The 27,088-nt window shown below is 39.4% G+C and overlaps 1 protein-coding gene across 6 annotated transcripts in view; it reads left to right on the top strand.

Annotated features, from left to right (window-relative positions):
* ARNT (aryl hydrocarbon receptor nuclear translocator) overlaps positions 1-27,088 on the top strand; it is a 179,209-nt gene that overhangs the window by 41,754 nt on the left and 110,367 nt on the right. The gene's annotated exons all lie outside the window — the stretch shown is intronic.

Raw genomic sequence — 27,088 nt, 5'->3', positions numbered from 1 at the left:
ACATCCCATAAGTGATCAGTTTTAGTTATTAAAACTTAGTCCACTGTAGTCAGCAATAATATTGTAATATTCTTGCATCATTTTTAAAGAAGGTACTATATTATTGCTAAGGATCGATGATAGGAGGGTATGTGATTTTTTCTTTTGAACTAAGGAAAATGTTCAAAGTTTTAGTGGGGCGATGATTGCACAACTCTGTAATGAAAGTGAAAGCACTGAGTGCACCCTTTGGATAAAATGTACAAGGCATGGGACTGTATAACACAGTGAACCATGTCGTGGAAGATAGACTGAGGTTAACAGTACAAATATGGATATTCTCATGAACTATAACAAATGTACAATACTAATACATGGTGTTAATAATAGGGGGTGTATAGAAAAAATATACCAAGTGTACACTATGGACCATAGTTAGTGGTAATAGTCTGATCATATTCTTTTTTTTAAAATTTCTTTTCCTTTCCCCCACCCCCAGCCCAGTTGTCTGCTTTCTGTGTCCATTCGCTGTGTGATCTGTGTCCACTTGTATTCTTTTTTTTAAATTTTTTCGCTTGTATTTTCAGCAGCACCTGGAATCTGTGTCTTGTTTTGCTGTGTCATCTTATTGTGTTAGCTCTCCATGTGTGCAGTGTCATTCCTGGGCAGGCTGCACTTTCTTTCGTGCTGGGTGGCTCTCCTCACGGGGTGCACTCCTTGCACATGGGGCTCCCCTACGCGGGGGACACCCCTGCATGGCACACCCCTGTGTGGCACAGCAGTCCTTGCACGCTTCAGCACTGCACTTGGGCCAGCTCATCACATGGGTCAGGAGGCCCTGGGTTTGAACCTTGGACCTCCCATGCGGTAGGCAGATGCCCTATCCGTTGGGCCAAATCCACTTCCCCATAATTCTTTCATAATCTGTAACAAATGTTCCACAACAATGTAAGGTGTTGGTAGAAGGGTGATGTATGGGAATTCTACACGTTATGCATGATTGTTTTGTAAGCTTGCACTTTCTCTAATAAAAAATAAAAATAAAAACAGTCCAGCTCAGCTTTAAATTTCTAAACGTATAGAGTATTTAAAGCTCTCTCTCTCTTCTCTTCCTCTTCTGAGCTTCAGCTCCTCCAGTGGAGGAGCAGACAAAGGAAGGGGAAAAGGTCAAGTGTTTCTCTATTTGATGGGATCAGCTGTGGCCAATTGGAAGTTGATCTTGTTCTGGTTTGGTCTGGTGGTTTCTGAGCAGAGAATGTTTGTGGCTTTTGGGTAGAGTTCCTCTCCGCTCTAAAGTTTTGGTAGTTGATGTACCTCCTCAGTTGGTGGAGCCTGTTCCCTTTCCCCCAACCCAAATTCAGATGGGATGTCCTGGCAGTGGTTGCCTGGCAGCCACACTGTTCCTGCCCTTCCTGAGAACCTGAGGTTCTTTGGAGGAGTTGGACTGGAAAGGGTTGGGGGGTTGGCTACATTTTCTTCCTAGGCAAACCTCACCAGCCCTCGTGGCACAGGCTGCTCCAGTGGGCCTTTCACCTTCAGAAATCTCTAGCCAAGAGACTGAAATGCATGGTCATGTGTGTACCGGTTAAACACCATTCTTCACTTCAAACTGTCCAGAGTGGATCTGCAAGTTCTGCAGCTCGGGAAGTATCCATCCAGGGAATGAAATGTCAATCTCCCTTTCTTGCTGGTGCCACCAATCGCTACCTAGTGTCTCTCTTGAAATCCCCCCATCTTTAGTTTTGGATGTAGGGAAAGCACTTCCCTCTTTTCTGCTTGGCAAGGGGAATGACTACCTCTTGCCACATATAGGGTATATCCCATAACGCCAATAATGACAACTCTTCCTGGCACTTCCAGTCATCTCTTTATACATACTGTGATGGGGGTGAGGGGTGGGAGTTGGTGGAGATAGGATTGATTATGTCACCTCCTCATAAGAGTTTGGAGAGTTCTGGCTCCAGTTAGCTCTCTTCAGAAAAAGCGTTTATGCAGTACATCTTGTCTTCACTTTGAGATGATCTCAATTCTGGGGCAACAGAGTAAATCCCACTAAATATCCTATTACCTTGGGTTCTCAAGGGCACCTATGGAACTCCCACTCCACCTTTTTTTTTTAAATTAAATGTGCTCTAGTAATAGAATAATCAGTTTTTCTAAACAACAACAAAATGCATACTTCTTTAACAAGAAGTTGTTAAAATGAATTCTTTCTGTCTAAGAAAGACACAAAGGCCAAAATAAAACAGTAGGTTGTAGATACCCCAAATTCCAAAGTGGAAATGGCATAGCCAGGCTTGCAAAGCTAGGGGCTAAAGGCCAATTTTTTGCTCCTCAGCTCAAAATTCACCTTGAGACTGTAAAAGAAGGGCTGAAAAGTTGAGGAGGCAGGGAGTTTCTTTGGAGAAAGTTGTTAGAATGTTTGAATTTTCCCTCTCACCATCCCAGTGAAGGAAATGAAGGGAGTGCTTTCCTTTCAAGCTTGATATATGTCTCCTCAATTTTATGCAATATAGTGGTCTGCTGTTTTGTTTTGTTTTTGTTTATTTCCCACTTAGGGTTTTTCCTCTGTTCTTGTTGCTTTTGTTTTCTTTAAAGATTTATTTTATTTATTTCTCTCCCCTTCCCCACCCCCCACATTGTCTGCTCTCTTGTGTCTGTTCTCTGTGTGTTCTTCTCTGTCTACTTGCATTCTTGGCAGCACCCAGAATCCATGTCTCTTTTTTGTTGCGCCGTCTTGTTGCGTCAGCTCTCCGTGTGTTCAGTGCCACTCCTGGGCAGGCTGCACTTTCAGCGCAGGGCAGCTCTCCTTGCAGGGTGCACTCCTTGCGCATGCGCATCCCTACACGGGGGCCGTCCCTGCATGGCACTGCACTCCTTGCACGTGGCAGCACTGCGCATGGGCCAGCTCACCACACGGGCCAGGAGGCCCTGGGTTTGAACCCTGGACCTCCTATATGGTAGGCAGATGCTCTATCAGTTAAGCCACATCCACTTCCTTATTTTCTTTCTTGAGTGTGTGAAATATTAACATCATTACCAGTCAGAACTATACAAAAAGTTATAATCAGAGAAGTGTCACTCCTCTCATTCTTTCCATTCCACTTCCACCCACTCACCATCCTTTCTACCCTGTTCCTGCCCTTCTCTGTGATTAATGAATCTCATTCATTTCTGGTTTATCTTTCATGTGTTTTTTTGACAGATAAGTATTTTTCCTTTTTTTGTACAAAGGATAGCAGATTACAGATAATTGTGCATTTTGCTTTTTTTCACTTAATATATTCTGGGAATCCCTTCTAATGTGAAATGATATTTTCATAGACATCTTTCTCATTATTTTTTTTACAACTGCACTGTACTCCACTGTATGGATAGTCCATAGTTCATTTACTATTCTTCAATATATGGACATTTAGATTCCTTCTGATAGCTTTGCAATTACAAATAATGCTACAGGATATACAATTATTTTTCCCAGTAAGATTTTATAGTTTTCTTTTTTTAAAAAAATTTCTTGTTATTATATTTATTTTAACCATTTTTAAGTATACAATTCAGAGACAGAATCGCATTTATAATGTTCTGCTACCATCCCAGCCATTATGGAGTATATTCTTATGTACATATATTTTCATGAGGTTTATCTTCAGGATAAATACCTAGAAATGGTTTACTGGGTCAAAAAGTAAATGATCATGCAGTTTTTGTAGGTATTGCCAAATTTAGCTTTGTAATGGTTGTGGCATTCCCAGCAACAACTAGTTAGAGTATCTATTTCTCCACAGTCTTGCCAACAGAATATGTTGTTATATTTTATGATCTTTGCCAATCTGATAGAGAGAAATGATATCAATGTCGTTTTTTTTTATTTATTTTTTATTTTTTAGGAAGTACGGGGGATTGACCCCAGGACCTGGTACATGGGAAGCAAGCTCTTAACCACTGAGCTATACCAGCTCCCCAGTGTAGTTTTAATTTACATTTCGGAGTGTATGTTTTGCACTTCTTTTGCTAAATTTTCCTAAGTACTTTATTCTTTATGTTATTGTAAATGGAATTGTTTTCTTTTTTTTTTTAAAGATTTATTTATTTATTTAATCTCCCCCCCCCCGCCCCGCCCCCGTTGTCTGTTCTCAGTGTCTATTTGCTGCGTCTTGTTTCGTTGTCCGCTTCTGTTGTCGTCAGCCGCACAGGAAGTGTGGGCGGCGCCATTCCTGGGCAGGCTGCACCTTCTTTCGTGCTGGGCGGCTCTCCTTACGGGTGCACTCCTTGTGCGTGGGGCTCCCCTATGCGGGGACACCCCTGCGTGGCAGGGCACTCCTTGCGCGCATCAGCACTGTGCATGGGCCACCTCCACATGGGTCAAGGAGGCCCGGGGTTTGAACCGCGGACCTCCCATGTGGTAGACGGACTCTCTAACCACTGGGCCAAGTCCGTTTCCCGGAATTGTTTTTTTAACACTTATATCTTGTTATGTGAATTTTGTGTTTCATGTCTTTTATCCCTCAATTTTAAATTGTTCTTTATGGGCAAGTGGACTTGACCCAGTGGATAGGGCATCCGCCTGTCATATAGGAGGTCCGCAGTTCAAACCCCGGGCCTCCTTGACCCGTGTGGAGCTGGCCCATGCGCAGCTGATGAGTGCAAGGAGTGCCCTGCCACGCAGGGGTGTCCCCGCATAGGGAAGCCCCATGCGCAAGGAGTGTGCCCCTTAAGGAGAGCTGCCCAGCGCAAAAGAAATTGCAGCCTGCCCAAGAATGGCACGGCACACACACAGAGCTGACACAACAAGGTGACGAACAAAAAGAAACACAGATTCCTGGTGCCGCTGATAAGGATAGACGAGGTCACAGAAGAACACACAGCGAATGGACACAGAGAGCAGACAACTGGGGGAGGAGAGAAGGGGAGAGACATAAATAAAAAATAAATCTTTAAAAAAAATGTTCTTTATGTGTCAGGGATAGTAGCTGTTTATATGTGATATATATTGCAATATTTTCCCCCTGTTTGTCAGTTGTCCTATGGTTTTGTTTATGGTGAGTTTTTTTTGCCATGCAAAAAGTTTTTAAAATTATCTTTTGTGTAGTGAAATTTATCAGTATTTTATCTTTTATCACATCTCAAATTTGAATCATTATTAGAAAATCTTTTTCTGTACCCAGGTTATAGAGGAATTCTACTATTTGTATGGTTCTACTTTTTTACATTTAGATCCTTGATCAATGTGGAATTTATTTTAGTGTATGGTATGAGAAATGGTTACCAGATGTCAGACTGATTTCTAATTTATACCTGAAAAGCACGATAAGAGGTTGGCTGAAGCAACCTGTGACAACAGAGAAGAGGGCAGGGTTAGGAATGAAATGGCCAAGGATTTTTTTTCTTGAGAGCCAGGTATGGATCCCGTAGATAGGATCCAGACTGGGGAGGGGGGGGGGGGGTGCGGGGAGGGGAGGAGGGTTTCCAAAAAAAAAAAAGAGGAAGCACTTGTTTGGGATGAAATTACTTTAACAAGACATGCCTGGGGGGTGAACTCATAACCAATATTGTAAAGACCAGCCAGCAGAGAGGCGTTTGGCCTCGAAGGATCTGCAATTAGACAATCCTAGTGGGGGAATTTCTGAGGAATTTATGAAAAGCACATCACTTGAGAAAGAGCCTGGAGCATCAGTTAAGCCCAGAGAGAAAAATGGCCCTTTAGTTACATGTAGGTAAATTGAAAATCTTATTTTGTAAAAAAATTAGTTGACAGAAGCGGATGTGGCTCAAGTGACTTGAGCTCTCACCTACCACATGGGAGATCTGGGTTCCATTCCTGGTGCCTCCTAGAGAAGACAAGCAAGACAGTGAGCAAATGTGACCAGCTGATGCAACAAGAGACACAAGGAGGAAAACATAATGAAAGACCCAACAAAGTAGGGAGCGGAGGTGGCTCAAGCAATTAGGTGCCTCCCTCCCACATGGGAGGTCCCAGGTTCAGTTCCCCATGCCTCCTAAAAAAAGACCAGCACACAACAAACAGAAACAGCAAATGCAAACAATGGGGGGGGGGGGGGGGAAATAAATAAATCTTAAAAAAAAATTAGTTGGGATAGTAAGAAGCTAAATTGTTCTGTGAAATAATTTCAAGGGTTGTCTTCATTATAGGCAGAGCTATACCTTGGCAGAGAATGGCAGAGGTGGTTCTAAGCATGAAGATGAAAGGGGAAACAACAACAACAACAACAAAACTGGTCTGATGGCTGGAAAATGTGGGAAGATTGGTAGATGTTTTTACCACCTTTAAGATACAGATCTCATTTCTAGATATCACCAAAAGTGCCTTATCTTTTTTACAGTGCTCTTTCATGAGCATTTTTGTGTTGCACATTGCAGTGATTTCTTATTCCCTACCTCTATTAATGTTCTATTGGGCCTACTTCCAAAATACCTCTCAAATCTATCCCCTTCTCTTTGTCCCTACTGCCACCATTATAGTCTAGGCCATCAAATGCTGGACTCTTACAAATGCCCTCTAATTTCCTGAAAACACTCTTACTCCCCTTCAAACCACAAAGTAATCTTTAATAAATGCAAATTGATCAGTCCTCTAATCAGCAGCTTTCTGCTATCTCCAACTTCTTTTTTTTTTTTTTTTTAAAGATTTATTTATTTATTATTTAATTCCCCCCCCTCCCCTGGTTGTCTGTTCTTGGTGTCTATTTGTTGTGTCTTGTTTCTTTGTCTGCTTTTGTTTCTTTGTCCGCTTCTGTTGTCGTCAGCAGCACGGGAAGTGTGGGCGGCGCCATTCCTGGGCAGGCTGCACTTTCTTTTCACGCTGGGCGGCTTTCCTCACGGGCGCACTCCTTGCGCGTGGGGGCTCCCCCACGCAGGGGACACCCTTGCGTGGTACGGCACTCCTTGCGTGCATCAGCACTGCGCATGGCCAGCTCCACACGGGTCGAGGAGGCCCAGGGTTTGAACCGCGGACCTCCCATATGGTAGACGGACGCCCTAACCACTGGGCCAAAGTCCGTTTCCCGATCTCCAACTTCTTAATGGGACTCCAGGGCTCCTTTTTTTTTTTTTAATATATATATAATTTTATTTAAAATTTAGATCCCCATTCCTACACTCTAATAAGCTGTATAATTTTTGTTTAGAATTTTTCTGCAAACATACTACAATAAGCTTCTTTTATTTGGAGACAAAATACAGTGGCACTACTGGAAAGAATATCACAACATTACATTTTTATCTTAAAGGACAAGCAAACTTTCAGGGTTGATAATGGGATAAGCATGTTTGAGACTGGTTACCTTCTGGCAGTTCACTGCATCAGGATATTTCTGAAAAGTATAGAGAAGCTCTTGGATTTTAAAAATATCTTAAAATACATTTCAGATGAAAAAATTGTGAAAGTTCTGCTTATAAGTTTACTTTTTCCCACAATTACAATATTTAAAACAAAACTTTGTTGATTGACATTTTAAGCATTTAAATTGAGAATGTTAAAAACAATTCTATCCTACAATTTTGGCGTGGGGGAATAAATTCTTCCTTAACTTTGTTTCTTGGATGTAGACAGAAATCCAGCAGAGATCATTATTATTTACTACACCTAGTAAATAAATGTGAGAGGATTCATATCAGTACCAAATACCTCTTCAGATTGTTATATATTTTTTAAAAAAGCATGAAATAATTGATTCAAAAGCCAACCAACAGCGCATAAATAAAATATTTACTTTCTATGAGAAACTGTAGCTTATCATCAAATTGTTTATTTGTCCTTTACACTTTTTCAGGTAAACAAAACTGCCTGTTAATGCACTTGATATTGGTAAGTGTAAGCATGTCACATTCTCCTTAGAGAAAAATCTGTACAGGATTTCACTGTATCTACCACACTTTATTTTAAAATTTCCTCTTCCACTTAGAAAATGACTTCACCACAGATTTAATTGTGTATTGGTATTAAAACATTGACATTCCAAGAACTGATTCATCCATAATTGATGCTGGATCAAAGAAACCAGACTTCAGTTCTGTTCTCTCTTGTCTGTTCTTTGATGGTGGCAAGTTTATATCCATGGTGTCAAAATCCATTCCCTCGTTAAGATCCTCAATCCTCCCTTCTGAGGACATCATAACATCTTCAACAATTGGCTCTTCATCATCTTCCATTAGGCTTGTACCACGCCAAATGGCATGCTGAAGGTTAGTTCACAGTTTAACATAGCTCACCGCTGCTCTCTCCCTTGTACTTGTTGACTTTGAAGTGCTGGACTTTTCACAGTTTCTTGGATTTTCCATCATCTCTTTTTGCCTCCAAGTCTTTTCCACTAAATTCTCTTTGCATTATTCCTTTCCCTCTATATTCAACCTTCAAGCCTTAGCCTGAATCTTAATTTCTCAGGTGATTTTCCAATAATACTCACTGTAGTTTATTATAATTCCATTACTGCCTATCTCCTCTGATAAAATAGTAATCCTACATATGAGTAGGGACTATGTCTAATTTGTTTTTATATCTTAAAAGTCTTGAGTATATGAGATGCTTAACCTGTTCAATGAATGAATGTAGCAGTATGTCTCGTTAAAGTGGGCATATAAAAATGTCTGTTGAATGAATAAATGATGTTGAGAATATGACATTAATTAAGGCAGGAGAAGGCTACTGATAACTTAAAAGAAAGAATGTCAGCTGAGTGATCAAGGTGGAATTCAGACTTTTGTGGATTAAACAGGAAAGGGCAGTGAAAAATGATGACACTGAGATTGTAAATCATTTATGAGGAGTGCAACAAAGAAAGAAAGAAGAGAAATAGAATAAAAGCTGAAAGATTATTTCAGAATCAAGTGAAGGATTCCTTTTCATAGGCAGAAGAGAATAAACTATCAGGTGACAGTGACTTGCAACCAAAAGTGACTCAAATGAGATTAAACAATACATGGAATTTACTGACCATGAGGTTAAAAAGTCCTGAGTATATGCTTGTGAGCCCGTGTGCCTAAAATAAGAAGTAGGCCTAGAACTGCAGGGTGCCTAAGAGTTACCTACTGGGAACCTCCATGTTGCTCAAATGTGGCCAGTCTTGAAGCCAAACTCAGCATGTAAATGCATTGCCTTCTCCCCAGCATGGGACATGACTCCCAGGGATGAGCCTTCCTGGCACCGAGGGATTACTATCAAGTACCAGCTGATGATATGGCTGGTGAATGACCTTGAATAAAAGGGTCAACTCAGACCAGCAGAATATCTCAGCCTACATGAATATCAGGAGTTAAAAATGCTTTTTGACCTTGAATAAACGGGTGAAATGGAAAGGACAAATGAGTTTATATGGCTATGAGTCTCCAAAAAAGAGCCGGGAGGTCATCAGAGGGGTCGCCTTTACACACACCTCAACAGAGTCCCAGAGACAGGTAAAGTAGATACAACCCCAGGTATTGGTTCTTGTGAGGGCTACAGAGACCCACAGGTTCTATGGTCATGGCAGATGGAGTTCAGTGCCATGTCAGTTGGCCCTACTTTGGAGTTTGTGTTCCTGAGTGTGATGGATTTGGATTCAGATGTGATCTTTGTTCACAAGCCTCTCCTGTCACTTTTACCAGACCTGTGGTTGGTGCTGGGGTTTAGTGTATACTCAGGGGACCTGAATCTCTGGACTGTCCATGTGATAGCCAGGCCCTGAGCCTCAACAGACTTGCAACTCCTACTCTCTGGTTTATTGGACTTACCCCAACCAGCTAACAGGGAGGTGAAGAAGGTCAACCACCACACCAGGGAGCCAAGAGTGCCTGCAACTGCAAACAGGAGAACTGCATCCATCATTCAAGTGGAATCTAAGCACCCTCTTGATACAGAGGTGGAGTGGACATAGCCATCCACAGAATGGGGGAGTGGAGTATGGATTGGAGTGGACTTGCTGATGCTCTATTCTGGAATTGTTGTGTTAGTAATGGAAGTAAATGTGGCGTTGAGGTGGAGAAAGTGGCCATGATGGCTGCTGGGGATGGGGATTGGGAAGAAGAAATGTGGGGGTATTTTCAGGACTTGGAGTTGTCCTGGGTGGTACTGCAGGGACAATTACTAGACATTGTGTGTCCTCTCATGGCCCACTGGGTGGACTGGGGGAGAGTGTAAACTATAATGTGGACCATTGACCATGTGGTGCAGCAGTGCTCAGAGATGTGTTCACCAAGTGCAGTGAGTGTCCCATGATGTTGGAGGAGGTTGTTGTTGTGGGAGGAGTGGGGTGAGGAGGGTGGGAGGTATATGGGGACTTCATATTTTTTTAATGTAACATTAAAAAATAAACAAATAAAGACAAAAAAAAAAAGTCCTGCATAAGGTTAACTTTAGGTATGGTTAGAGCCAGAGATTCTAGGTGTTATTCTCAATCCTGCCTTCCTTTCAACTACAGGTTGGCTTCCCTTATGATAGCAAGAATGGCTCTATAAATCCAGACCTCACATCTTTTCTTTATTTATACTCCTATTGTTACAAAGGAAGAAAGAAAACTTTTACATCAGTCAAGATTCTTGTTTGCAAGCAACAGAAACAGAGTTTCTCTTATGTAAGCAGAAAACATGCTTATTGGAAAGAGATCAGACAGGTCCTAGAATCCAATTAGAAGGAGAACCAGCCAGAGAACAGGCTAAAACCGAGAGGCCAGGCATCAGGATCCATAGCCAAGGGCAGCACAGGAAAGTCTGGTTAGGAAACTGCTGGCATTGGCCAAGCCATCCCCAGACGCTGCTATTGCTGAGTACTAGTGCTGCTGTCATTGGATACCGCAGTCTTTGCTATGCCTTAATTATAAATTGTGTCATCTTTGTGTCACTCAATATTCCAGTCCCTGGCTGGAACATCCAACTGGTCAAGGCTGAGTCAGCAACTTATCTACCAGGGGGTGGAAGAGAGAGTATTTGGTTTCTCCAGCTTCTGTAGTGGAAATGAGGTTCTGTCTTCCACAGATTCACTCATATAGAGAAAGAGTTCCCCCAAATAGGAAGGGTTTGGGGAAGTTGGGCAGACAAAAAAAAAAAAAAAAAAAAAGGCAAACAGCCATTTTTTATTCTTGGCCCCAAGTCCAGCTATATGCTGTTTATAAGAGACTCACCTAAAATTTAAAGTCATGGAAAAGTTGAAAGTAAAGTAATAGTTAAAGGTACAAGGTAAATACTAACCAAAAGAAAATGGAGAAGATATATATATCCCTCTACATAATCCCAACCTCCACTCAGTTTTATTTTTCTTTTTTATTATTTTATTAGAGATATTGAGGATTTACAGAACAGTCAAGCATAAAATAAAGAATTCTCACTACCCTATTATTAACATCTTTTTAGGTAACATTTCTGTACATTGAAATGCATAAATCCTACTCAATTTTAGAAAATGACCGTATTTCCTGTAACCCATATCCCAATTATGATATAGAACTTTTCCATTTCCCCAGAAAGTTCCCTCATGGCTTCCCAGTTTCCCAATCAGCCCCCTTTTTTTTTAATGAATAATTTCCCCAAGCAAACACTCCTCCCTTATTCTCTTCCCCGCTTCCTTTGATAACTATTAATCTACTTTCTATCTCTGCAGATTTGCTATTTCTAGTTATCTCTTACAAATGTTATCATACAATATTTGTCTTAAGGAGCTATATTAATATTAGACAAAATAGACCTTAAGAAAAAAAAATTAGGGATAGAGAACATTAATATATAAAGGGTTCAATTCAGCAGCAGATATAACAGTTCTAAATTATATGCACCTAATAGCTTCAAAATAAATAAGAAAACTTATTAGAACTACAGAGAGAATGTGATAAAACCACCATTGTAATGGATAACTAACATTACTCTTCTCAATTATTAATAGGTCAACTAGGCAAAAATTAATGAAGGTATAGAATATTTGAGTAATAAAAATATTATTCAATATCTATAACCCTGCACCCAATGCTTAGCAAATCAATCATCTCCCATGTATTATTTAATTCTATTTTTTTGGTCACTTGCAACTAAAAGCAATCCTATTTTCTTTTTTTTTAATTTTTTAATTTTTTTATTTATTTTAATTCCCCTCCCCTCCCCCGGTTGTCTGTTTTCTGTGTCTAAAAGCAATCCTATTTTCATGTATTAAATCCCTTTCAGCTTAAAATAGCTAGGATGGTTTCCGTTCCCTGCAAATAAATTTTTTTTTTTGAAGATTTATTTTAATTTATTCCCCCCCTCCCAGTTGTCTGCTCTCTGTGTCCATTCACTGTGTGTTCTTCTGTGACTGCTTCCATCCTTATCAGTGGCACCAGGAATCCATGTTTCTTTTTGTTGTGTAATCTTGTTGTGTCAGCGCTCCGTGTGTGCGGTGCCATCCTTGGGCAGGCTGCATTTTCTTTCATGCTGGGAGGCTCTCCTTACAGGGTGCACTCCTTGCGCTTGGGGCTCCCCTAGGCATGGCACTCCTTGCGAGCATCAGCACTGCTCATGGACCAGCTCCACACGGGACAAGGAGACCCAGGGTTTGAACTGCGGATCTCCCATGTGGTAGGCGGATGCCCTATCCATTGAGCCAAGTCCGCTTCCCTGAAAATAAATCTTTTTTTTTTTTTTAAATTAAAATTATTTATTTATTTTTAAAAATTACATTAAAAAAAATGAGGTCCCAATCAACCCCACCGCCCCAACCCCCCACTCCCCCCACAGCAACACTCTCTCCCATCATTGTGACACATCCATTGCACCCAGTAAGTACATCTCTGAACACCACTGCACCCCATAGTCAATGGTCCACCTCATAGCCCACACTCTCCCACGTTCCTGAAAATAAATCTTGATTGATGCAAATACCAAGTTGAGTTGCTCCCAGGAATATAAGTGTGGTTTACATTAGAAATTTGCATGGCCTTTTCTAAATCTGTAGTGACATTATTTTATATATATATATATAAATAGATGTAGATATAATAGATTAAAAGGGAAAAACTATGTGATTATCTCAATGGTTATAGAAAATCTTTTGATAAAATTTAACAATAAAGTGAAACAACCATATAAAGAATTCTTAGCAAATAGTAATGGAATGGAACTATTTTAACTGATAAAAAGTATCTTCAAAAATATATAGCAAATATCCCATTTAATGGTCAAAAGTTCTTTTTAAAATAAGGAGCAAGATAAAGATGTTCACTAACATCACTTTTATTCAGTATTATTCTGGAGGTCTTAGTCAATGTAGTCAAATAAGATAGTGAAAGTGTATAAGGATTGAAAAGGAAGAAACAAAAATGTTCACTATTCAGATGATGTCATTGTCAACAGAAGAGTCTACAGAAAAACATGAGAAATAATTAGAGTTTAGCAAGGTGACTGAATAAGATACATGAATTAATTGCATTTCTAAATACAAGCAACACACAGAAAATATAACTTTTAAAAGGGTATAATTTAAAATAGCATAAAAATACATTAGATATTTAAGAATAAATCTAACAGAAGTTGAACAGGACCTGTTTGGAGACAATTATGAAACTTTATTGAAAGTCATTAAAGAATACCTAGGAAATACATAAGAAAACGGAGGGATATGTCACGTTAATGGATTCAACATAGTAAAGTTGTTAATTCTCCCTAAATTTATCTATAGGTACAGTGCAATTCTACCGAAATCCCATTAGTGTTTTGAGGAAACTCACAAACTGATTTCCTTAAATGTGTATGGGAAGCTCAAAGTCCTAAGAATGCTGAAGAAAAATAATAGGGTAGGGATATTTCCCATACCAGTTATCAAGGTTTAATATAGAGCTACAGCATTTATGACAGTGCAGGGAGAGAGAATAGACCAACTGGGTGGACCAGAGAGCCACGAAACAAATCACACCTATAGGGGAACTTGAATTATGGCAGAGTGGGCATTGTTGATTAGAGGAAAAGGATGGACTATTCAAAAAGGGATTTAAGGGAACAGGATATCTATTTTAAAATTGCATCTGTAGTTATATGTGAAAAGCTACCTTAAAAACCATCTGAAGAAATTGTAGAACACCGTTATGACCTCAGGATTGAGAAAGACAAATAGTGCAAAATGATAAATTTAACATTGAAGTTAAGAACTGCTCACCACAAAGTAAGTAAAAATATAATCCATAAACTGAGAGAAGATATTTGCCATACAGATTTCCAGCAAAGGATTGGTATCCAGAATTTTAAAAAGCCCCTACAACTTAAGAAAAAGACAAGTGACTCAATAACCGGATTAGCAAAAGACAAACTGGTACTACACAAAAAAAGAAACATGAATGACAAATAAATATATGAAAAGGTGTTCAATCTCAGTAGTCAAGAAAATAAAGATATAATTTTTTATCCACCAGATTGGTAAACATTAAGAAGTCACATAATAACCAGTGTTGGCAAGGATGTCATTCATCCAGAGATCTTATATACTGCTGATAAGAGTATTATTGATCAAACTCCCTGTGGAAAACTATTTTCATTATCTAGCAAAGTTGAATATACATACTCTCACAACCCAACAATTCTATTCCTGTATATAAACCCAGAGAAATTCTGAAAAATGTAGACCAGGAGAAATATAAAGATTTTATTGCAACATTGTATATACAAGCAAAACAAAAACAACAAACTAAATAACTCAAATGATCACTGCCTGAAGAATGAATATATAGTAGTATAATCTACAACTAAATGTTTTAAAGCAGTGAAAAAAGTGATTAAACGAACTGCATCCAACAACACGGATGAATCTTAGGAACATAAAGTGAAAAAGGCAAATTATAGAGGATTGCATACATTATTATATTATTTTTATAAATCTTAAAACAAGCAAAACTAAACTTTTTAAAAGGGGTACATACATATGTGATCAGTTTACTTTAAAAAAGCAAGTAATAAATATAAAATTCATGGCAGTGTTATCTTCTGGGAGGGAGGCAGGGAGGTGGGCTAAGAAAAGTACAGGTAGATGCTTTGGCAATGGCAATGCTATGATTTTTAAGTTGGGTTATGAGTTCACAGCAGTTCATTTTATTATTATGCTTCATAACTTGAATTGTGTTCTTTTGAATGAATCAAATTCAGCAAAATTTTTTTAAAAAATTAGATTTGTGGGAAGTAGGGAAAAGAACAGTTTTCCAGCTTTGCAAATATATTATCAGGAATCAAAAAATTAGTTGAGATACAGTAGTCACTGACTGAGGAGATCACTTTTGTGTTTTGGTGGGTCTTCTGAGGCCAAAGGGGGAACAGATCAGAGAGAGCTCATTGGAAACCGCTGCTTGTCCACACAACTTTTCATTTTGGAAGGACAAAGGATGTTCCTTCCATATAAGTCAACCTCCAATGAGAACAATTCAGTGGCAATCATGAAATATAACATGGTGGTCAAGAGCCTGGATTCTGGAGCCATTCTCTCAGGATCTAAATCCTGGTTCTGCCGTGTATTAGCTTGGTGACTCTCAACAATTTACTTAACCTTTTGGAGCCTTGGTTTCCTCATCTGCAAAATGAGGATAATAATACAACATCTACTATGAAGTAGATGGTGAGATTAAATAAATTACTGCATGTAGAACACTTAGAACAGTGCCTGGCAACCAGTAACTGCTATGTAAGTGTTTCCTATTACTCTTCTTAGATTTACTATGCTCCTCATTTTTTGCCCCTTATCTCCTGTTATGGAGGGTCTGAAAGTCAATACTGTTTTACTTTTTTATTCAGGTAGAGTTCTGGATAGGATTATGGTACTCTTCATATCTCACAACTGTGCAGTATTGAAAGTGCCAAATCTCAACAGAGGCCTGGAGCCCACAGTTCAAAGCGCTGACAACTACCCCGGGTTTCAGTTCATTTGGTGCTAGTGATATAATAGATATTCAATATGACTTAAATAAAGGAGTCCAATTTGAGCCTAAGCTGTGTGTGTTTTGGAATTTGGTTGTCAAATATGATGGTTGGGAATGGGTCATATGGTTTATTCCTAACCAGGGACTCTTCGGGGGAAAAAGTCACTGCAAAGGAAGAGACAGTCTGGGTTCCTGAGTCTAGCTGGAGTCAAAGCAGAAGGGAGATCCTGACAATACAGGGTCTGTGAGATAGAGTGTTCTTTTACCTACCTTCCCTGGGCTCACTCATAGCTGAGTCCTAGGACACGGGAGGACTCAAGAAATACTCTTGTCGTTGTGCTTGTCACTTAATTTTACCTACACAGTTGTGTATTTTGATAAATAGTGATTAAAATTGGTCTCCCTCTATTACCATTTGTCTGTCAACTTGAAGTTTCAATTTTACAGATGACCACCATTTAATAAGCACAGCACAAAGCTAGGTCCCGTGGGCATAAAAAGAAGTATAATATGGCCTAATTCCTGTATTTAGGTGCTTATCGTCTGGTATGGGAGAAGACATATACATGTAACTATAACACAAGGCATGAATTGGTAAATGCCAAAAAAAAAAAAAAAATGCAGTGGACCTCTGAAATTGTCTGCTTGCCACCTCTCCTTTTGTCCATCCATGTCGCTATTGTAGGAATGACCACATTCTGTCAGTCCCACAATTCAATGGTCTGACTTGGGCACCTAAGTAGGAACAAAACTCTTCTTGAATTTTTGGAGGAGGAGAGTCAGCATGGTGCCTAGTTAGTATTCAGTATGTACTTGCTGATAGTTGAGTTGTAATGAGAAAAAGCACTTTCAGTTCAGTTTTGATACTGTGCCTCTGTCTTCATCCATTTGTATAGACTTTAGATGCCACTTTCTGGGTATATTTCTTTAAGATCTCATTACATGTGCAGGGATATATCTTCTCTTTATTCTTCATTAAATTCCTTCAGAAAGGATATATTGTTTCACCCTCTCACATATCTCACTAGACCCCTTACAGACTGACTATTTTTTTAAAGATTTATTTATTTCTCTCCCACCCCACCCCCGTTCCCCCTGTTCCCCCCATTGTCTGCTCTCTATGTCCATTCACTGTGTGTTCTTCTGTATCTGCTTGTATTCTCATTAGGCGGCTCCAGAAACTGATCCTGAGACCTTTCAGAGTGGGAGAGAGGTGATTACTCTCTTGTGTCACCTCAACTCCCTGTTCTGCTACGTCTTCTTATTTTCTCTCCTCTGTGTCTCTTGTTGCATCATCTTGCTGCGCCAGCTTTCCACGTCAGCCAGCACTCCTGCGCAGATTGGCATTCCCACATGGGCCGGCACTCTGTGTGGGCCAGCTTGTCCTCACCAGGAGGCCCTGGGCATCAAACCCTGGACCTCCTATATGGTAGACAGGAGCCTAATTGGTTGAGCCACATCTGTTTCCCTACAGACTATTAATATTCCAATTTCTTTCAATTAGTACATTTCAAGAGACGTGAATCATTCTTTAATTTCCTTATCATAAATTTCTAGGTGCAATTTTATACCACACAAGAGGTCTCAATTTCATAAACTTAAAGAGAAAAATAAACAAGCAAACATAAATATGCACTTGCTGAATGAAAACAAATAATTCCAAAGCAATGGGCTGATTAAAATGTGAAAGGAGTCTAAAGGGGCAGAATCAAGGAAGACGCAAACACATGAATTGACTCAAGGCCTGAGAATGAACAGGAGTTTACCAGGCCAATGAAGGTAGGCAAGGAGAGAAGAGGAGAGGAGAAGATATTCCAAGTAAAGGCATGAAGGTTTAAGAGAGGATAGTACAGTGTTTTTGGGAAACAGTACTTGTTCAGTAACTTGAGATGTACTCTGTTGAAGAATAAGCAGGAGGGGGAGCCTAGATCAGTCCACAAGGGGCCTCGTAGCTCACAATAAAAACTCTGGACTCAATTTTGTACTCAGTAGGAAGCCACTGGAAAGCTTTTAAGTATGGAAATTACACGATTAGATTTTTGACAGAAATGCCAGACTGGCAGGAATGTGAGGGGTGGATGAGGCAAAATTAACCTGATATTCTTCCATTAACAGGCACTCCAAGAGAGTGAAAATCCAAATGTATTCATTTTTTAACTTCTCACAGCATAGTTTAGCATAGTGCTGTACCAGTTACACATTGTCAATGTGGAGACTTTAGGGTCAGGAGGAACTCTGCTTCTCTTGGGTGTAGAGAATGGATGGGATGACCCTCGTTAGATTAACAAATTCAGTTGTCATCATTCATAGGATTCTTTCTAGAGGTGATGGCTGAGTTCAATCTGGATCACGGAAAAGACACTCCAAGAAGAAGGAATAGTGGTGGAGACAAGAAAGCAAGGAATGTTTTTGGGGAACAGTGCTTAAGTAAGTATGGCTGGAGCTTTCAATACATGAAAGATATAAAATAATAGGATCTCAGAGTTGAAAAGAACCTTTAAAAGTCACCTTGCTTCACAGCTTCTGATGCTTGAATCACCTCTTAATATTCCTGCAAGTCCCTGCTTGAAATCCTTGGGTGATCAGGGACTGGGAACTTTCTTATAAGGAGTCCATTCTACTTCAGAAGTTTCTGTACTCATGTTGAGTCAAATCTGTGAGATTTGACTAGAGCTGCTCCACTTTTAACTTTAGAACCACACAGGAAAACATAAAATTTCCATTTATTTGAAGATACACATCAGGTACCTCTTGACTTATTTCTTTAATCATGTCATCATTTAATCTTTTAATAATTTCTCAGAGGATATGGTCTATCACCGTAGTCTTTTTCCACTGAAGAGATTTCAATGTGTCTACAGCCTGTCTAAAATGTGGTACCCAATACAAAATACAAGATTCATGTAAATTCAAGATTATTCATATAAAGACTATACTTCTGTTGGTTGAGAAAAGACCATAATGGGCTTTGAAAGCTAGGAATTTCAATTTTATTTTCCAGGCATCGAGGAACCACTGAAAGTTTTTGAGCAGACAACTTGAGATCAGGGGTCACATTTCTATGTGTCCTATCAACTCCAACTGGAATGTAAACTCTGTGTTGGCCCATTCGTGGCATAGTTTCAGTCCCTTGAGCAGGGCTGGCACATAGTAAGTCTTTAACACATCTCTATGTATCAGAGCCTGGCATATAGAGCATACACAAATCATGCTTGTTGAATGAAGGAAGGTAAATAACCTTTAGAAAGATGACTGGCAATAGTGTATAAAAGATATTAGAAACAGAAAATAACAGACACAATAGGGAGGATAAAAACAGGAAGCAGTTATAGCAGCGTAAACAAGAGGTAAAGGTATAAACTAGGATAGCAGAATGAGTAACAGAAAGGAAAAAATGGATGTAAGATTGTAAAAGAGGATTTGACAGAATAGATTAAATGGACACTTAGTGGGATAAAGAAGGGAGTGATGAAAACAACAACAACTCTGGGCTTGAATTTGGATGGCTGAATAAAATGCTGCCATTCATGAATTATTTATTTTAGAAATAGCAGATATTCAAAGGGTCTCTGATAGATTCAGTAAGGGGCAGGCTGAATTTAAAAGTACTGGTGTGGCAGAAATGTGGGATTAGAATTTAGTAGTAAAGAAGAGCAAGAGCTTTGAAACTGAGAGTCACCCAAGGATAGGACAGTTTAAATCCTAGGACTAGATGAGATCGGTAAGGGACAACTGGAGACAAGGGAATGCCTGCATTTATGGGGGAGAAAAGAGGTCAAGGAGCAACAAATGGAACAGTTACAAGAAAACCTGAAGAGTCTAGGATGATGGACTTAAACAGGTGAGAGGATTACAAGGAGGGGGTTTGTCAACAGCCTCAAATGCTACAGAGAAAGTGAAGACCTTAGTTGCCTAAACTGGAAAGCATTGAGTCATATTTAATACTCTTTCTTCTTATCTAAGTAAATCTGAATTCCTTTGCATCCATCATCCATGTGGAATCTAAACCCCCTCTTGATGTAGAGGGGGACTGGACATAGTCGTCCCAGGTCCACAAGATGGAGGAATAGAGTATAGATTAGAGTGGATTTACTGGTGTTCTGCTGGGGAACTATTGTGATTAGTAAGGGAAGAAATTGTAGTAGGGATGTGGAGAGGGTGGCCACGGTGGCTGCTGATGGTCGGGAGAGGGAAGAAGAGATATGGTGTGGGGGTATTTTCAGGATTTGGAGTTGTCCTACATGGTGCTGCAGGGATGGATGCTGGACATTGTGTGTCCTGTCGTGGCCCACTGGGTGGACTGGGGGAGAGTGTGGACTACAATGTGGACTACTGTCCATGTGCTGCCGTGGTTCTCCAGAATGTATTCACCAGGTGCAGTGGATGTGCCACAATGATGGAAGAGGTTGTTGATGTGGGAGGGGTGGCGTGGGTGGGGTGTGGGGAATATGAGGACCTCATATTTTTTTAATGTAATACTTAAAAGAAAATAAAGAAGAAAAAAAAAAAAAGAATTCCTGAACCTTGAGTCAAAGGTCCTCTAGTTTACTTACTCAAATTTTTCACTCATAGCCACCAAATTCCAATAAACCAATTTTGCTCAGATTAGGCTGATATCCTTCCTCCTGCCCCCTTAAAAAATTAAATGCATTCTTCTTGCAAGAAAAAATAATAAAGGAAAAAACTCCAGCTGATGTATTTTTGTTTCCAAGCATGCTCTTATTTTCACATGCAGGGATCAGATCCAGGTTTTGTGGGGCCTGAAGTTTAAAGAATTTTGGCATATCTCACCAAGAAAAATAATCCAAGGTTTTGAACACAAAATTGGGTAAAAAGAGTTTTTTTAAAAAGTGGGGGAAAAAAATCACAAGAAATTATTGAAGATTTGGATATTCAGTTTTCTGTTTTCAGAGATATCTCAGGCAATTTAGCGTTTCTTGACAGATGCACTGTCAAAAACGGTAGATCCAAAATCTGTTTTTCAAAAAGAAGACCTGTTCTGGAAAATTTTTAGTGGCTCTTAAGGTTCCTGTTTTGTTTGAGATGAGCATCAGAGCACTGCTCAGGACTAGAATAGGGCAAAGGAGGGGGGTTGAATTTTGGTTTATGTTAACATCGATCAGGGAAGCAGCAGAATAACAGGATTTACAAATCTGCAGCAGAGTCAGATTTTTACTTAACACCTCCTAGAAAGATAAATCACCGCTTCCTTTCCAGGTGTTCTTTTCCCAAACCACTTAATTCTTCCTACCTGAAATATCCTATCAGAGAGGAATAAACAAAACAAAAAAACCCCAAACCCAACCTAAAAAGATCTAGCTTTTCTCTCCTGGCAATAAATTTAATCTGAAAGGAGAGCTGATAGTGAAGAAATGCAAAAATGAATCTTTCTTACTATAATTCCTGAAATTGAAAATATCCTCTAGCTAATAGGCCCAGAGACAACTTGTCCTGGAAAGAGACTATACCTAAGACCTCCCCTTTCGGATCAAAGTTTCACTTTTCAAAAAAAGTTCCAAGAAAAAAATTTCTTTACCTCTCTCAGTCACTTTTCCAGTGTTTCCCAAACTCGGAAGGACTGTCAGTAAAATTCCACCTGGAGGAAATATAAGTAGTTATTTACCTTTTGAAAGCATGATCTCCACTGCTCCACTGCTGGATTTGACTGTGGGCAGGACAGACTCCTCCTACTCAAGCACATCTCTTGGCAGCCTCTCCTCTTTTTATCAGCCTCCTTTTGCCAAAGGAGAGTGGTTGGTAGCTCTTTCTCTTCCCCACTCCCACGTTGACCTCGGAAGCTTCATGAATAGTTCAACTAAAACAGTATCAGATTTCAGACACTCCCATAGTGAGTTAGAAAACGATCCCACTAGATTAAATTGGAGCCTAGATCAGTGAAGGAATAGTTCCACCACTCTGCCAGGGCAGGGGCAGCCAAGGTAACAGCTCAAGTAATACCCTCTAAGTAGGATCACATGGGTGGGAGAGAATGGGTCAGCAGCCAGCTTCTTGGTCTATGCAGTGATTCTCCACACTCGCAACATCACCAGGGAATTTGCTAGAAATGCAGATTGTTGGACCCTGTGCCAGGCTTAAATGAATCTGAAACTTTGAGGGTGATCAGCATTTGTGTTTTAACCAGTCCCTCCAGGTGGCACTGTGATATATTCTCAAGTTTGAGAACAGAATCAGTGAAGCTTTAAAATCTTTCCCTCCTTTTGTCAAAATAATTTAGGGCATTCAAATAAAAAAAAAGCCATTTCACTTAGCCTTAGTTATTATACATGTTGATAAATACCTTCAATACAAAATGTACAACTATTTCATAAAAGGTTTTGTTTGGTTCATTAAAATACTTCTAGGGAAGCAGATGTGGCTCAAGAACCTGGGCTCCTGCGTACACGGGAGGTCCCTGGTTCATTTCCGGTGCTTCCTAAAGAATATAGTGAGCTGGCACAACAAGATGATGGAACAAGAGACACAAGAAGAAAAGCATAATGAGAGATACAACAAAGCAGGGGGTGGAGATGGCTTGAACGATTGGCTGCCTCCCCTGACATCAGAGGTCCTGGGTTTGGTTCCTGGTGCCTCCTAAAGAAACAAGGAAGACAAACAGACACAGTAAGTGCAAAAACAATGAGGGGATAGAGAGAAAGAAATAAAATAACTTAAAAAAAATTTTAAAATAAAATAAAATACTTCTACATGGGAAGTGGATATGGCTTGAGTGGTTGAGCACCTGCCTCCTGGGTTTGGTTCCCAGTGCCTCCTGAAAAAAACAAAAACAAATAACAAGGAAAACAAACAAAAAAACCAACTCAGGGAAGCTGATGTGGCTCAGTGGTTGAGTGCTGGCTTCCCACATGCGAGGTCCTAGGTTCAATCCCCAGTCCCTAGTACCTAAAAAAACAACAACAAAATAAAACAAAACTTCTACAGGATATACATGTGTGAATATATGTGAATATAAAGAATATTTCTGGAGGAATACACTCTAGAGCTTCAAGGTGAGGAATTGGGTGGCTTATATTGTATCATGTGCATATTATCTCCTCAATTCCTTTTTTTTCAAATAATCGTGCTATATTTAATAAGCATTTACTGAATGCCCACTATGTATCAGTCACTGTACTAGGTGCTGGGGGCAGAATGGAGACTGAGGCATAGTCCCAACCCTCAAATTTTCATTTTCCCAAATAACAATAAGTTCCGCAATTAAATTTTTTTCAGTTTCCAAGTTTCTCTAGCCCTGGACCATACCATCTCAAATTGTGTGAAAAAATTGAGGTAAGGTAAGGGTAGCATCTCTTTCCAGGTAGGGAAAATAACCCCAAATTAAAAAAAAAAAAGTAACCCCAAATTTAAAGCAGGCATGGGAAACGGATGTGGCCCAATGGATAGGGCATCTGTCTACCACATGGGAGGTCCAAGGTTCAAACCCCGGGCCTCCTTGACCCGTGTGGAGCTGGCCCATGCACAGTGCTGATGCGCGCAAGGAGTGCCGTGCCACGCAGGGGTGTCCCCCATGGAGGGGAGCCCTATGCAGAAGGAGTGTGCCCCGTATGGAGAGCTGCCCAGCCCGAAAAAAGTGCAGCCTGCTCAGGAGTGGCGCCGCACACACGGAGAGCTGATGCAGCAAGATGACGCAACAAAGAGAGACAGATTCTGAGTGCCACTGATGAGAATGCAAGCAGACACAGAAGGATACACAGGGAATGGACACAGAAATCAGACAACGGGGGGGTGGGGTGGGGAGGAGAGAGAAATTTAAAAAATCTTAAAAAAAAGAATAAAGCAGGCATGAAACAAAATCACATTTTGGGATTCATTATATCATCTATTTATTGATGGATCCTAAAATGAAATTGTTATATCTCTTTGTTTTTCATAATTATTAATGTAATGTATAAAGTTATAGCACATTCAAACATTACAGAAATACATACCCTAAATAGAAATCTCCTATTAATCCCAATCTCCAGAGATATGCCATTAACAGTTTGATGCATTTTTCTAGCTATTATTACTATTTTTTTTAATTTTTAATTTTTTAATTTTTGTTTGCAAAAAATGTGATCCCGTTTTGTGCTTTTTTCATTTAACAGTATATCTTGGACATATATTTTCATGTAATACATATAGATCCACTTCATTCTTTTTAATGGTTACACAGTATCTCATTATGTAGATATGCTGTTATTCATTTTATCTGATAATGTGCATTTGGGTTGTTTCAAATTCTTGCTGTTACATCAACATTGCAATGTATATGCTTGTACATGTTCCTCTGGGTACTTGTGGAAATGTTTCTGTGTGATAAATTCCTAAAAATAGAAATGCCAGGTTGTGGGACATGAAAATTTAGAATTCTAATAGGTATTGCTAAATTACACACTAAAAATTTTTGGCAATTTACTGCCATCAAATAGGTATGAAAAAGTGCCTGTTTATTTTTACAGCTTCACCAATATAGGTTATTTTTGATCTCAGATATATTTGTTCTTCTAGTGGTCTAAAAATAATGTCTGTTTTTTAAAAAACTGCATTTCCTAATTACTAGAGTATTTGAGCTTCTATTGTTTGTACATCTTTTTGCAGATTACCTGTTCCTTTCCTTTCCCATTCTTTTGATTGTGCTCCTGATATTGTACTTAGTGATTTAGAGTGTTTATAGATATAACTTGTCGTGAATTCTTCTCTTCTCACTCAATAACCTCCCTCTGGCTTCATTTGTTCCCCTGAGCAATCTCAATCCTCTGCAGCTTTAGAGTTCCCCATCTCCAAGATACTGGTCTAATTTGTCAATCAGATGGCCAATTCTTGGTAAACTGCTCTGTTCACTTTCTTTCCTCAGGCTTCTGAGTATTAGCAGAGAAAGTAATAGCAACACTCCTTATTTTCATGCAAATTTATGCTTTTATCTTTGGACACTCAGAGCATTTGACAATTTTTATTCATTCTTAATTGACACCCCAACAATTGCCTACAACTGTGATTCTAAACGTCTCTCATTTTCCTCAACACTGAACTCCCATTTCTCTTTCATTCGCATAGAAGTTTCACCTATTATTTCTCTTTGAAAATCAAGATCATCACATGTGAGTTGTCAACTTCCTCTCCTCCTCTTCCAAATGTATACATGTTCTTTACTAAGAACGGTGCCTTGGTTTTCTGAGTAACACCTCTCCCCACATCCCTACCCCCCGTCTCCTCCTGTCTGTTAGGACTAGTCTTTCTCATGTGTATACATTTTCTTGTATTTTCTCGTATATATGTATTTTCTTGCATTTTAAATTTGCCCTTTCCCACAAGCTCAGTCATAGACATATTCTGCTATTCCCATCCCCACCACATGCCCTACCCCAGCTGCCATTTGATTACTTTGTCGGTGTTCCTATATTAAATAGCATCCTCTACAAACTTTCTATTCACTTCTCATTCCCTTACAAGCTGGTTTCTATTGCTTCTACTCACTAGATGTCCTCATCCATCTGCATCTTCCTTAATATTTCTGAATATTTGATGCTGTTGCCCAAAATCTTGAAACTCCTTTGGCTTCCAGTTTCCCTACTCTTTCTAGGTTGCTCTTACCTTTCTCCATAATTTGAAACACATTTTTTTGAAGCAGTCTTTCTGCCCTTTTTCTTATCTTTTAACTTTGGTGCTAAAAGAGATTATCTGCAACTGTGAAGTCTCTTATAGTTGGTGCACAAGTTTAGGTCCCAGGTCCCAACCTCTTTTTTGAGCAGACATCTTATAATTTTCATGCTTAATAAACATTTTACTTGGCTCTCCTTTAACCAAGTTAACAACTGAAATATAAACTTTCATTTCGTTCTTCTCTCTGTTACTGGTATCCTCTAGAAAGCCTTCTTTGGCATCACAATTTCCTGTCATTCCATGCCAAATTACCTGTCAAATCTTGTCGATTATTCTGTCATAATATTCTGGCAATCATTTTCTTTACATTGATCAATATCAGGTCCTTGTAACTTTTCCCCAGATTTCTGCAGCAGCTACTTACCCAAGTGGATTTCCTGGCTTAGTCTCTCCCCACCGCCAAACAGCCTGAATTAGTTTTCCTTAAAATTTTAACCTCCAAAAGTAGGGTTGCCAGATAAAATACAAATAATTTTTTTTAGTATAAATGACCTATGCAATATTTGGAACATACTTGCACTAAAAAGTTATTTCTTATTTAGCTGAAATTCTAATTGAACTGGCTGTCCTGTATTTTTATTTGCAAATCTGGCAATCCTATCTAGAGGCCACTTAATAAAACTTTGGTGTATCTGCAGACCACCATTTTAAGTAAGTAAAACAAACAAACAAACAAACCTGTTTTACACTAGTGGTTAAAATAACAGAAAAACTTGTGTTAATGTAAAAATTAATAGCAGTAAGGGAAGCAGGTGTGGCTCAAGCAGTTGAGTGCCTGCCTATCACATGGGAGGTCCTGGTTCCTCCTAAAGAAGATGAGTAAGACAGCGGACTGGAGCAGTGAGCTGATGCCACAAAGGTGACACCACAAAGATGATGCCACAGAGATGACACAACGAGGAAGCACAATGAGAGACACAACAGACGGAACGGAGGTGACTCTAGCAATTGGACCCCTCCCTTGGGTTTGGTTCCCAGTGCCTCCTAAAAAGAAAAAAAGAAAATGAGCAGACACAGCAAGCACAAAACAATGGCGGGGGGAGAAATAAAATAAATCTTAAAAAAATGTTAATAGCAGTAAAAGTAATCTATTGGTGAATTGAAAACATGTAGAAATAAGGTCAGAATTTACAACCAATTGACTTCATAATTTTTATTAAAATTAAATAATCTAAACTCACATTTAGTTTGTCAGATATGTCAATGAGTGCTTGATAGCTATGCCAGATAATTCTGAATATTTGGAGCTACCATGAATCTAGTATTATGGAGAGCTTCGAATTGAAGATAGCTTTCAGGTCTGTCAGATCCTAAGTGAAAGAGCATATAGCAACCTCAAGAAAGCTAGAAAGTTGAATGTTTCAATGTGAAAAAGAGTAGGAGTTGCATTCAGTTGCACCAGATCAGTTGCACCAGATCAGTTGCATTCAACCCTGGAAAATTTTTTCCCCCATCCTGTTGCAACAAACATTTGGATGTGGTTTAAAATGTGTTCAATGTATGACTTATTTTTCTTCTCTGATGAAGAAAGAAAATTGTCATGTGTAGGGAAATAAACTCTTGGCAGTCAAAGCAGTTGTATCACAGCCTGTTTTACA

The sequence above is a fragment of the Dasypus novemcinctus genome, chromosome 13, assembly GCF_030445035.2.
Source record: "Dasypus novemcinctus isolate mDasNov1 chromosome 13, mDasNov1.1.hap2, whole genome shotgun sequence".
In the NCBI taxonomy this organism is placed as follows: domain Eukaryota; kingdom Metazoa; phylum Chordata; class Mammalia; order Cingulata; family Dasypodidae; genus Dasypus; species Dasypus novemcinctus.
This window is presented reverse-complemented; position numbering and strand designations above follow the sequence as displayed.